General features: G+C 35.7%; 1 long non-coding RNA gene across 1 annotated transcript; it reads left to right on the forward strand.

Moving 5' to 3' along the window:
- Positions 1 to 2,185: 2,185 nt before the first annotated feature.
- On the forward strand, positions 2,186 to 3,704 carry LOC110805565 (uncharacterized). Its single transcript, XR_002538049.2, has 3 exons — positions 2,186 to 2,413; positions 2,497 to 2,538; positions 3,079 to 3,704. It is a non-coding gene; the product is annotated as an uncharacterized lncRNA (long non-coding RNA).
- The last annotated feature ends 8,414 nt before the right edge of the window (positions 3,705 to 12,118 follow it).

The raw sequence follows: 12,118 nt of genomic DNA on the forward strand, positions 1-12,118 counted from the left end.
ATAATATGTTGTCCTGGGTTTAATGGTTGTTTCCGCATGATCTATGTAATGTCATATGTATCATAACCTAACACCTACCTTACCTAAGGAACAGAGATGTCATTTTGGAGGTGATTATTTACTGCTTGCCTTATAAGATTTCCTACATAGCCCTCAAGGAAAAGTTTAAGGATTTGCGCCATGCAGACGGTACCACAAACTGGCAAAAATATGGTACCAAAGATGGTAGATGGAGGTACGATTCGGAGGTGATGACCACAATGCTGGAGGTAGCTGAGAGCTGCTTCGAGGATGGCAAGTTTGCCGCAAATGTGGGCCTAGATGATGAGGAGGACAATGAGGATAGTGGTAATGCCATGGAGAGCAGTGAGGATAGTGGTAATTCCATGGACAATGAAAAGCAATAATGGTTCCAACTTGTATGCCATGGACAATGAAAAACAATAATGGTTCCAACTTGTATGGACGTTAACTATATTTTATTGTTTTCTAAGTTTTTTATTTATTCCGTTGCGTAAATTTGATAAATAACCTTAACCGTTATTACGGTGGCGGTAATCCTTTAGTGATTCCTTATTTGGAATTGGAAAAAGGGTTTATTCTGGTAAGGAATTATTAGGGTGTTACATATTATCTAATAATCCAACCTTTGCACCCCGTTAACTTTTATTGAACTCAAATGACTGGAAACTGGTAGACAAGGTCAACTTTTTTTTTCCCCCTTAACTCTTTCTTCCTCCTGCCTCCATACCCCTTTTCTGATATCTCCTCCTCCCCCCTCCCAGCTACTGCCAGCCTAACCACAAAATCACCCCACCCAAGAAATCTTATCTCTGCCTCCATGAAAAATCAGCCCAGCCTCGAAACCCCCTATCTCCACCATCTTCATCTTCATCTCCGACCACCATGAACACGCTAACTAATTCCATTCATTGACGCCCTAACTCCAACCCAACCAAACCAACCTCTCATCAAAATCGACCAAGTTCATTGTCTTTGCCGCCGCAACAAGCAGGAGAAGACGGAGAGAGAAATTTGCAACTCCTCACGCCCAAACTACCACATGACGTCGCAACCATACCCACCAAACTTGCCTCCTCCAGCAAGCCTAGCTGCACAACACTTGTGCCACCAGGACTTGTCGGAATGTCGTACCCACACCAGAAATTTCAGAATTTTTTTCGAGTGAATTTGGGAAAAATATAGACAACCTTTGTTGGAATTTAGGCATGAATTACAGTAATTGGTGTTTAATATCAAAAAAAAATTATTTAACAATTTAGCATATGAAATCAAAAGTTTTACACTTAAACAAATAAATTTGGGGCCTGTGGTGTTCTGTTGTAGGTGGTGGCTTAAGATGGTGGTAGTGGAGCTAGGAGGTGTTGTGGGGGTGTTGAAGAGGTGGTGGTGTTGCTGGAGTTGTTGTCATTGATGTTATTAATTGCGATTATTGTTGTCTTGAGTAGGAATTAAGTGTTGAAGATGATGCATATACGGACTATTGTTTTCTTTTTGGTGTTGAGGGAGGAGGAAGTAAAGAGGAAGGAATGAAAAAACAGAATGAAAAAAGGAGGAAAAGAAAATAGAATAAAAGGCAAAATAAAGTTATATCCCTACCCTTTAAAAAGGCAAAAGATGGCAAAAAAAACTTTTCATTAATACCCACAACTAGACCTGGTTATCGGGCGGGGCGGGTCAGGGTCGGTGCGGGTCAAAAGAGGGTCGGGTATTGAAAGGGTCATATTTAGCGGGTCGATAATGGGCGGGTCAAAAGCGGGTCGCCGGTCAATAGCGGGTCATTAGTGGGCGGGTCAATAAACGAGCAATGCAAAATGAAAAATAAAAGAGCCATGTGCAAGTACAAGTAAATACGAATCTATACACGTAATTTTTTGTATCATTGCTATTTTAATTTTCAAAATAATTGCAGTATAAGTTTGACCCTATAATGACCCTGTCCAATAAAGACCCTATCCAATAAGAGCCCTGCCCAATAAAAGCCCTATTAACTTGACCCTAATCCTATATCCATTTGGACTACCCTGTCTAATAACCAGGTCTACCCACAACACACCTCAAAACCTTCATGAAAAAAATAACATTTGTCAGAATAGTGCACGAACTAAAATACCCTTATTTATGGTACGACTCAACTATTATCCTTCCCTTCCTACATCAGCAATTCAGCACATGTCACCTTCTGGCCTTACGACTTACTTCCCCTTTGTTTCAAACTAATTTTCTCTCTCTCCTCCGCCCCCCTTCTCTGATTTCTCTTCTCCTCCCTGGACCTCGATGGCAGCCGCTCACCCATTCATTCTCCCCTTTCTTTCCTATTCTCTCTCCTCTTCTAGCGCACTCTCCTTCTGTTCTTGGGTAGAGATCGAGTCAAGTTCGTGGTTGATTAAAGGTTTGCAATCCTTCACTCTATTTTGTTGCATTTGTCGCAAATCCCTAACTTTCATTCTTCCTCTTGCTCTTTTTTCACAGCAGTATCAACCACCATTTCTGCGCGCAGTCTTCTAGCTCGTACCGGTAAGCTCTCTTTTTCTCTATCTATTTATGCTCTCTTTTTTCTGGAGAATTTCAATTTTTTGTTGTGAATTAGAGTTTTCATTGTAGTGTGTGAATTAGCAAATTCCATATCTGTTGTAATGATGTTATTGTTTTGTGGAAAATATGACGAATTTTTATCTATTTGCTGCAACTTTGTGGAATATAATTTCACTGGTATCCTTGAATTATTAGTATTCTTCTGATTAGTGATGTTGATTTCTTAATTATAAGGTTAAGTTGTCGTAATTCGACCAACAATGTTGAACATTTTAATTATTATGCACGTTCAAGTAACTAGGTAGTTTGATTTGGGAGAAAGGTGAATTCTAAAAATCTTAATTATAGGATTTTTAATCGAATTCTTAATCATCAATCAATTGATGTTGTGAAGTACTGTACTACATATTTGTTTGATCACAGATAAAATTAAAAATGGGTAAGATATAGTTAGTTGAATGACTTTGATGATCATACTTATGAGCGCAGATATGAATTTTGATTTTCAATGGCTCTTTTCAGATTTTTCCCTTTTGGGGGCTGATTTAAGGTCATGAAATGAGGCGATTTCGGTAACTTAGAATTTGGTTTTGATCAAACAGAAGAATAAGGTTAGATTTTATGGTTGTCATGATGCGTGGAAGCTTTTGTATTACCTGTCTCTGCTAAGTTTAGTTGTAAACCAGAAAATCCCAGAATCTCTATTGCTATCTGAACACCTGAGGATTCTGAATTGGGTGTAATACTGTAAATTGGACCAATGTTTGTGAAGAACTAGCTGAAGGACCAATTTTCTTCCAAGAAACCAGAGCTCCTGAATGGAATCATAGGCTTTATGGAAGTCCACGTGGAGCATGCATCTTGGTGACACATTTTTCCTAATTAAATACTTGATCTAGATAAAAAAGAACAGAGTACGTCAATATTGATAAACTTCCTAGCAATAAAATATGTCACCCAACTTTAAGGGAATCAATGACCTGACACATTCTACAACCCAAATTCTCCAATCAAGTTCATATAAAAATATAAAATATTGCAGCAAAGGAGTGGCTTAAAGGCTTGTTTCCTAATTGTTGTAGAAATATCAATATTAGAAATCTGGTTCAAGGTTATACAATTTACAGAGTACTTGTTTGCACTTTGCATATTATCTTAGTGACATTACTAAAAAACAATTACATAGTCTCTTAAAACATGCCATTTTTTTTACTTGGAGATTTCTCAACTATGATTAAAATTTGACCGTTCCCTTTTTGAATTTTAACTCAGTTTGAATCTTAACTCAAAATCGTCTATGAAGTAGATTGTGTAGCATCTTATTCGAATGTTAACTCGAATTTTTTGTTTTTCACATCAATGGAATATTACTGTCACTCTGTCAGGAATTCACGGGCTGCAGATATCTACAAATTCTTACAATAAATATTAATCCACATCTTACTCTTGACTGAACCCGTAGGTTCACACAAATAGTACGTAAACGGATCAAGTATTTAATGACATTAAATACTCCATCTATGGATATTCGGAATCGACGGATCTTGGTTTCAGTGGGAGCTGAGATAGTCAAAGGCAAGTAAATGAATACTCCGGAAACGATGATATTGTCGGAAACGAAAATATGGATCGTATCGGAAATATAATATTATCCAAGTCGTAGATGTTGCCGGAAACGGAAACATGGTACGTATCGGAAAATATTATCGAAAATGGAAATATTGCCGGAATCGGAAATATTGCCGGAAACATAAATATTGTCAGAATCAGAAATATTATCGGAATCGGAAAATAATTCCGGAAACGGAAATATTAAATATTTGTTCGAAACGGAAATTAATTCCGGAATCGGAAATGTTAAATATTATTCGTATCGGAAATGAATTCCGGAATCGGGAATTTAATCGGAAGCGTATCGTACGAATTAGCATCGGACGAGACTTTCTAGACGAAGGCCCAGCACGAAGCCAAGCCCTCGCCCAACAAGCCATACGCATCAAACCACACGCCAAAGCCTCGCCAGGCCCAGCGCAAGGCCAGGCCCAGCAAGGCATGGCGCGCGCGGAACCAAGTGGGTTGCGAGCAATGGCTGCGAAGCCGTGCAGCTCGCGTGGGCCGCGAGGCATGCACACGGGCTGTGCGGTGCTCGTGCTCGTGCTCATGTGCGTGCTATACGAATCCTAAAATTATCGGAATTCGAGCTATGATTAAATCCTAATACTAGAAGATAGAAATTAATTAAATAGAGTTCTAAAGGGATTCTAATTAATTAATTTAGTATTCTAATAGGAATCTAAATCATTTTCCATGATTCTATAAATATGTGCCTAGGGTCACAAATTTATACGAGAGTTTAATAAGTATTCAAACAATAAAAGCTAGGATTTTTAAGCAGAAAAATCAGCCATATTACTTGCCTATTTAGCCGAAAATAATAGTACCTTAAGGGCGATTCTAGTTGGTCAATCTTAAGGCGGATCCGGACGTGTTGTGGACTATCTACGGAGGGACGACACTTGGAGTCCTAAAGACTTGTTCTTGTTCGGTTCGGGCGCAGCTAGGGAGGGCACGCTACAAAGTGTATGCATCCTAGATTAATTATATGATTATGTGCAATTAATATGTATCCTGACATTAAGTTTTTCCGCATGATTTATGTTCTTCATATGTATCATAACCTAACAGTGGTATCACGAGCCTATTATTATTTGCATAATCTATAAATTGCTTAACATGGTTAAATTTTACAAATTTGCAAAGAATTAAAAGGGGTGATTAATTTTCGTAATTGTTAATTAATTGCAAATTGCGTTTATTTAATTATATGTACGCAGTTTTTCGGCAGTTTCTTCGTTACTCATCCAAATCGAGTTATTTTTGTGTCCATTCCGCATGTAAAAGGCATTCTAAAATTTTTCGAAGCCTAACTATGACTTTTCGGAGGTTTTAGTTTTTCGAACGCAAAAGTTTGTAAATTTAAGATGTTAAATTGAATATTTGCGATTCTTATTGATAAATCTTGAATTTTTTATTGACCTACTGTATATGTTTAACAAATTTGAATGCCTAGACTTGTTAATTATACAACCTAATTTGTAATAATGATTAATTTGTTGAAATTCGAATAATTTAGAATTGATTTGATTTTCATAATTAATTAATGATTTAATTAGGTATCCATGATTAAAAACCACCATAAAAATTGTTAATTTATGATAAATTTTAAATTTTTATGACCTAGATTTGAATCCATGTTAATCGGAAATTAATTGATTAATAAATTTTCGAATTTTACCCCTAAAATTATGAAATTAATATGATTTATTAATTTGTCATTAATTTTGAATGCGCTCATAAATGTTGCACGCACAAAGCAATGGAAGCTACGTGTTACCCTTAAGGGGTGTTGTATAGTGCGGGCACGCGACGACGAGCTGGCACGCGACGACGAGCAAGGGAGTTCGTCGCCCGTGCGGTACGAATGCAGCGAGCAACAAGCTAGGCGACACACAAGGCTCGAAGCCTAGGCGTGCATGCTGGGCGATGGGCGAGGGAAATGGGCAAGCACATGCGACGAGCAAGATGCGTGTGGGCAGCGATGTGCTGCGCCACGACACACCAGGCCCGCCGAGAGGTAGGCAGCCACGACACAGCACGAAGCTGCGCGCAGCGTAGCCAGCAAGGTTGCGTGTGTGCGTGGCAGAAGGGCATGTGTGCGGTGTGGCTGTGCAAGCCGTGTGCAACCATCAATGGCACGGGGCATGGGGCCTCGTAGCTCGATGGGGCTTGGGCGCAAGCCCAAGTGCCTCGTCTTGCGACAATTGATACGTTTCGTTTTAATTTTAGATTTTCAGTTCGGAAATAATTTTAATTAATTTTAAAATTAATAATTTAAAACGTTTTCTTGGGATTTAATTTTGATTATTATAATTATTATAAATTTTAATTTATACTAATTATTTTACTAAAATTAAACCTTGAATTAATTTAAATTCGTTTAATTCAACTGAAAATAAATGAAATTAATGGATTCGATTATAATTTTATATGAGCTTTAAATTTTAATTAAACTTGTATGTTTCCGGTTAGACTAGAAATACATTTTTATGTTTAAAATTAGTAAAGCATATAAAGTTATTGGTTTGAGTGGGAGCATTTTTAGTCATAAACTCTTGATTAGGTCTACAATCCTTTGAGGTTAAAATAACTTGATTAGAATTAATAAGGACTGAATAATTGGTAGATTATTGGTGCCCTTGATTAATTGCTGCAAATATTTATGTGATGCATAACAATGTGTTTACTAACCAGCTATGTGGGCCATTCATGATAATGAATAGGTGAATGGTATATATTGTATTTGTACTGTTTTGCAGGTTATTGAAAGTGACTAGTATGGCCCAAATAGGATAGAAAATATGGTATGCGTACCATTAATTTGAATGTAATTGGTCTAATGCACCAAAGTTTGTTTTTCAATTCAAATATGGTTCGCGTACCATCAAATAGTTGTAATTAGTTTAATTATAGCTTATCCTATTTGAAGAAAATGACGCCTCCTACGGTGAAATTCAAGACGGAGTTTCCAATCCATTTTCAAGACGGACTTTGAAGTTGAAGTTTCAAGATGAAGTCGGGCCATACTAGATCACATTTATATTATGCATGCTTTAAGTTATTTATTGCTTTTAAATATGTCTTAAATATGCATGAGATTGTGGCTTGATTATGTTGCATGATTAAGAATTTTAGTTCACTTAAAATCTAACCAACATAGTAAGAACCTTAAGTTCCAAACTTAAAAATTGAGTTAAAAAGTGTTATGCCAAAATAACACTTACTTGGATAACCTTTACATCAATCTTAGTAATAGTTTTCCGCCATATCGAGGTGTTACTTATTGATTCTAAAGGGGTAAGGTACACAAATAATTGTGAGTACATGTTAGTTTTCGTGAAATTCAACGATATAAGTAAGGAGTCCTTTTATGTCGTGGCAAATTCGATAGGTTTACCTAATAAGTTCTTAGACGTACCTATTAACCAAGAGTAGTTTCTAGACTATTTGCAAAAGGCTTTTGCTTACCTAAAAGATTTTAGAATTGAGTCAAAATACATAATGTGCTTAATTCTTCAATGGTTTTAGGGTCTTGGAATCATTTTATTCACTCCTGCCGGAACAATAAATTCGAATAAAATGCTAATGACTTGTTTAAATTGCATGAATGCTTTAATTTTCAAGTTATTACTCATGATAAATGTTTAAACTTTGCATGCTTCAATGTATGTTTTAATTATTGTTTATAATCTTGCACTGCACTAAATCCTTTTAGAAAGGTAATAGTAAATTTACTCGATTGGTAGTGAATCCAAGAACGATTCACGGAAATGAGAGAAAATGAGCAATTTAAAATGTACGTTTCTTTTAACGACTTTTATGGTTGTTTTCGAGTATCAAAGTCGAATGGCAAACCGATTGGTGCTTGTGAATTCAAAATACAATGTAATTTTGAGATCATAAAGCATTGAGTTTAAACGCTCAGCTTTATCAATGGTTAGCAACCAAATATCCTTGTCCATTTAATTCTCGAATGAGTCTAGTCCCTAGACATTCGAATAGATCGATGCTTAGAGAACTTTAGAAACTTCTGGTAAGATCATCTAGTTGAAAAGAATATTCAACATAAATAAAATGGTAAGAACTTTGATGGAGTGACATTGGACATGTCTAACAAAGTATAAAAGTCAGCACTGGAGAAGTCAATTTTTAAAACTATAAGAAAGGGTACAAGAAATAGGAAAACAAGGAACAAATGAAAGGAATTTACGATTCCGTTTCTACCTATAAGTTTATGTTTAAAGAGAAGTGTCCTAGCAATCAAACTTCCTTAGTATCATATACCGCTTGAGGTTCTTACTTCCGTAATAACTCAAACAATGGAAGCTAGGCTACATATTAGTGACCTACATGTAGGAAATGAAGCATGGAAATGCTACATTAGTTGTAGGGTCATCTAGTTTGTTTTAAGTCCTTTCAAAGGCTAGAACTTAATGGCTATTTTGTTCCATAATCAACATATCTAAATTTCTGCTTCAAACACAGAAAGATTCACATTCAGAAATACAAAAACAATGCTTGTTTGTTTGTTTGTTTATTTGAATGAAATGGTCATTTACAGTTTGAGTTAATATGCTTGATTAAAACAAACAACTCTTTAACAATAAGAACTTTACTAGGTTCAAATCAATCTCTTGATTTGAGTTCCAAAAACCTTTTGCATTGTTGCTTAGACCATATCAACAAGTTAACATTCAAAAGCTCTATTTTGATGGACTTTTGAAAGTTGATTGATTTTTAGATCAATTCAAGACAAGCTAGTCTTGTTGAAAGTAACAAAAGATATGAACTATTGTTAGAACACCTAGACGATAGAGTTCAAAGCTAAAGAAAGAGATTTTATGACTTTATTATTTCACCTAGATTTGAGTGAATATTGGTTTATTTACTCAAAGTGATATAAGTTTGAATCTGTTTGGCTAGTTCAAAGATTCAGAAGTATAAATCCCATTTGGCAAGAAATCATAAAGATCTAGGTTAGATCATGTTGATGATTACTTAAGTCGAGAATGATCATCAATGATTGTGTGTTGTAAATTCACGATCTAGCTCCATAAGATATTGCATATCTACGTTGGAATAATCGAAGTCAATTAGTACTTGATTCGATCAATTATGAATCATAAAGACTTTTCCTATAATTTCTAAAACAAAATGCTCAACTACCACCAAACTAAACCAAATTCGTCAAAGCTATTGAAAAGTAATTTCAGAATAACTTTTCATAAAATATATCTAGAGAGTTGCAAAACTCAGTGGGAGCTTAGTGTTTGTCATTCGACAAACTAAGGCCCAAGTATAGATATATGTTTCATTGTGATTTATTCAAATGAGACACAAGGGTATTGTTTCTACCACGAATTTTTGAGTACATAATGTTTGTTTGCTCGAAATAATATCCTTTTGGAGATTCGTTTCCAAAATGAAAAGTGGGAGAAAATAGACCTCGAAAGTCTTCGAGGCAAACAACAAACATAAACGGACATTCCGGAGGCTTTTCGAAGTTCTTCAGAAAATCCGAACACATATTCTTAAGGACTTTAGAAGTGGCTTTAAAGAATAGACATCTCTTAGAAGACTTTACAAGTGCTTCAAGGAGAACAGAATATTCAAAAACTTTCAAAGTGTCTGTTGATATTCTATTTGTTTGATGTTCTATACCCAAGTAGGCATAGAGTTCAAGTCACTGAAACTATGAGATTCTTCTATTAGATAGTGAAGAAACATGGAGTTCAGGTCACTGAAACTATGCGATTCTTCTATTAGATAGCGAAGAAACTAGGGGTGTTCAAAAATACCCGACCCGCTTAACCCGAACCGCTATCCCGCTTCCCCGCTTCAAATTAGCCGGGTATTTTTTAAGAAAAAACAGGAATTCTAGGGGCGGGTACCCGACCCGTTAAAAATTGCGGGTATACGGGTCAGGTACGGGTCATAATTTTCTTGTTAGCGGGTACCCGAATACCCGTGAGATTATTTTTTTTAGTGAAATCTGGGTAGAGGTTGCTACCGTTTCTGGTATTAGGTTTTCTTTCATTCTCCCCTCTCTTTCAAACGGCGGCTAACCCCACCCAGTAGATCTTATATGTTGTCAAATGGTGTCGGTCTCCTCTTCTCCACTCCAACGATGCCACATCTCTTCTTCTCTCTTCGGCCTATAATATCCTTCAAGGTGAGCTCTTTGCATAGCAATCTGTTAAATCATGTAAGTAAATTAATAGAGGGAGTCGCATAAGATTTTGTTGATAATTTCATGTATTTTAATGTTACCTTTGTTAATCTTGCCGTCCTTTCTTGTTTCTACCCTTCAATGAAACTAATTTTTGTCCATCAACGACATGGATCAAATTTGTAGCTAGAGTAATGGTATAATAATAGATTATTAGAGTAGTATATTCAATGAATTTAGCAGCACACTTCAAGTATTAGCCTGATTAGTACTTTAGTACTTTTGGATTGTATAATCTAAATATTACTAGTTGTACAATCTGAATATTCAAATTTCCACTTGCAGACCATAATCCGAAAATTAAGGACTTGCAGTTATAATATGAATATTAAGGACTCTTAAGAACTTGCAGTGATAATATGAATATGAATACAGTACTAACAATTTGTATCAATGTGCAGATGTAAGGGATGATGGTAATCTCAAACTATGGCAGTGAACCTGTTGATTTTGGAAGTGCTTGTTAAATGTTAAGATGGTGTTATGGTTGTACACAGGAAGTCAGGAATGCTTGTCAAATTTAATGGATGTTTACAATGTTACACTGAGGACTTTCAAAATTTTTTTAAGAAAACAAGCTAAAGTAACCGGGTACCCTGTAACCCGACCCGTAAAAATCGGGTACCCGTTAAGCCGGGTACCCGGTTTTCGCGGGTCGGGTCACGGGGCACTATTTTGACTACCCGCAAGAGCGGGTACCCGTCATTTCGGGTACCCGCTAATGAACACCCCTAGAAGAAACCTACAACTTGCAGTCAAACTATTATCATGTAGATTAATGAGTTTGTGACTTGTAAGAAAGCTATGACGAAACCCAGATTCCCTAAAATGGTTAGAGGCCATATATAGACTCAAATGTTTTAAATGGTTAAAGGCCATAAAACATACTCAATGTTTTGATGACAAAATTGAAATTTTGTTAATTTGCAAGAATAGTTTCACACCTATTGGTTGCAATTTTGTTTTAAGGATAAAAACCATCAAACCTGAAATTGTGTTCACACACAAAGCTAGATTAGTTGCTAAAGGTTACAAGCAAATTCACGGTGTGGATTGTGTTGAAACCTCATGCAAAATCATAATGCTTAAGTCTATAATTCAAGCAATGATTGCATATTGGTACATATGGCAATTGGATGACAAAAACGAATTACTCAATCAAATGTTGGAAGAAACTATGTACATGGTATGTCATAGGATTTGTGGATCCAAATAAATACTTGAAAAGGAAAGCTAGCTTATGAAATCTAAGTACAGATTTAAACAAGCAAATTGTTATTAAAACTGTATTTTAGTGAAGCTAATAAGTATTTTAGTTTCATAAAATGTACATGATTCTTATAGATATATAAGAAGTTTAGTGGGAGTACATAAAACTTATTTGGTCCTATGTGTATCACACACATATCTCTCTATTGTGAAAAAACATTCAAATGCTAATAACTTAGGTTTGAAATTATTCATCAATGATGGACCAAGGCGAAACTTAGTACATACTGGGTATAAAGATCTATTTACAAAGATCTTATGATATTGTTTTAGATTAAGTAATGACATTTACTAAATCAAACACGAAAGATTCCATTGGAGATATTCGGCCCATGTGAAAACATCTAAGTAAAGAATGTTTAAACTATGTATAAGCATTTACTAAGTTAAACATCAAAGGATCTAAGTGAGATTCTTAACCTATATTATATGTCAAAGAATTTAGCT

This window comes from Spinacia oleracea, chromosome 6 (genome assembly GCF_020520425.1).
Source record: "Spinacia oleracea cultivar Varoflay chromosome 6, BTI_SOV_V1, whole genome shotgun sequence".
NCBI lineage: Eukaryota > Viridiplantae > Streptophyta > Magnoliopsida > Caryophyllales > Amaranthaceae > Spinacia > Spinacia oleracea.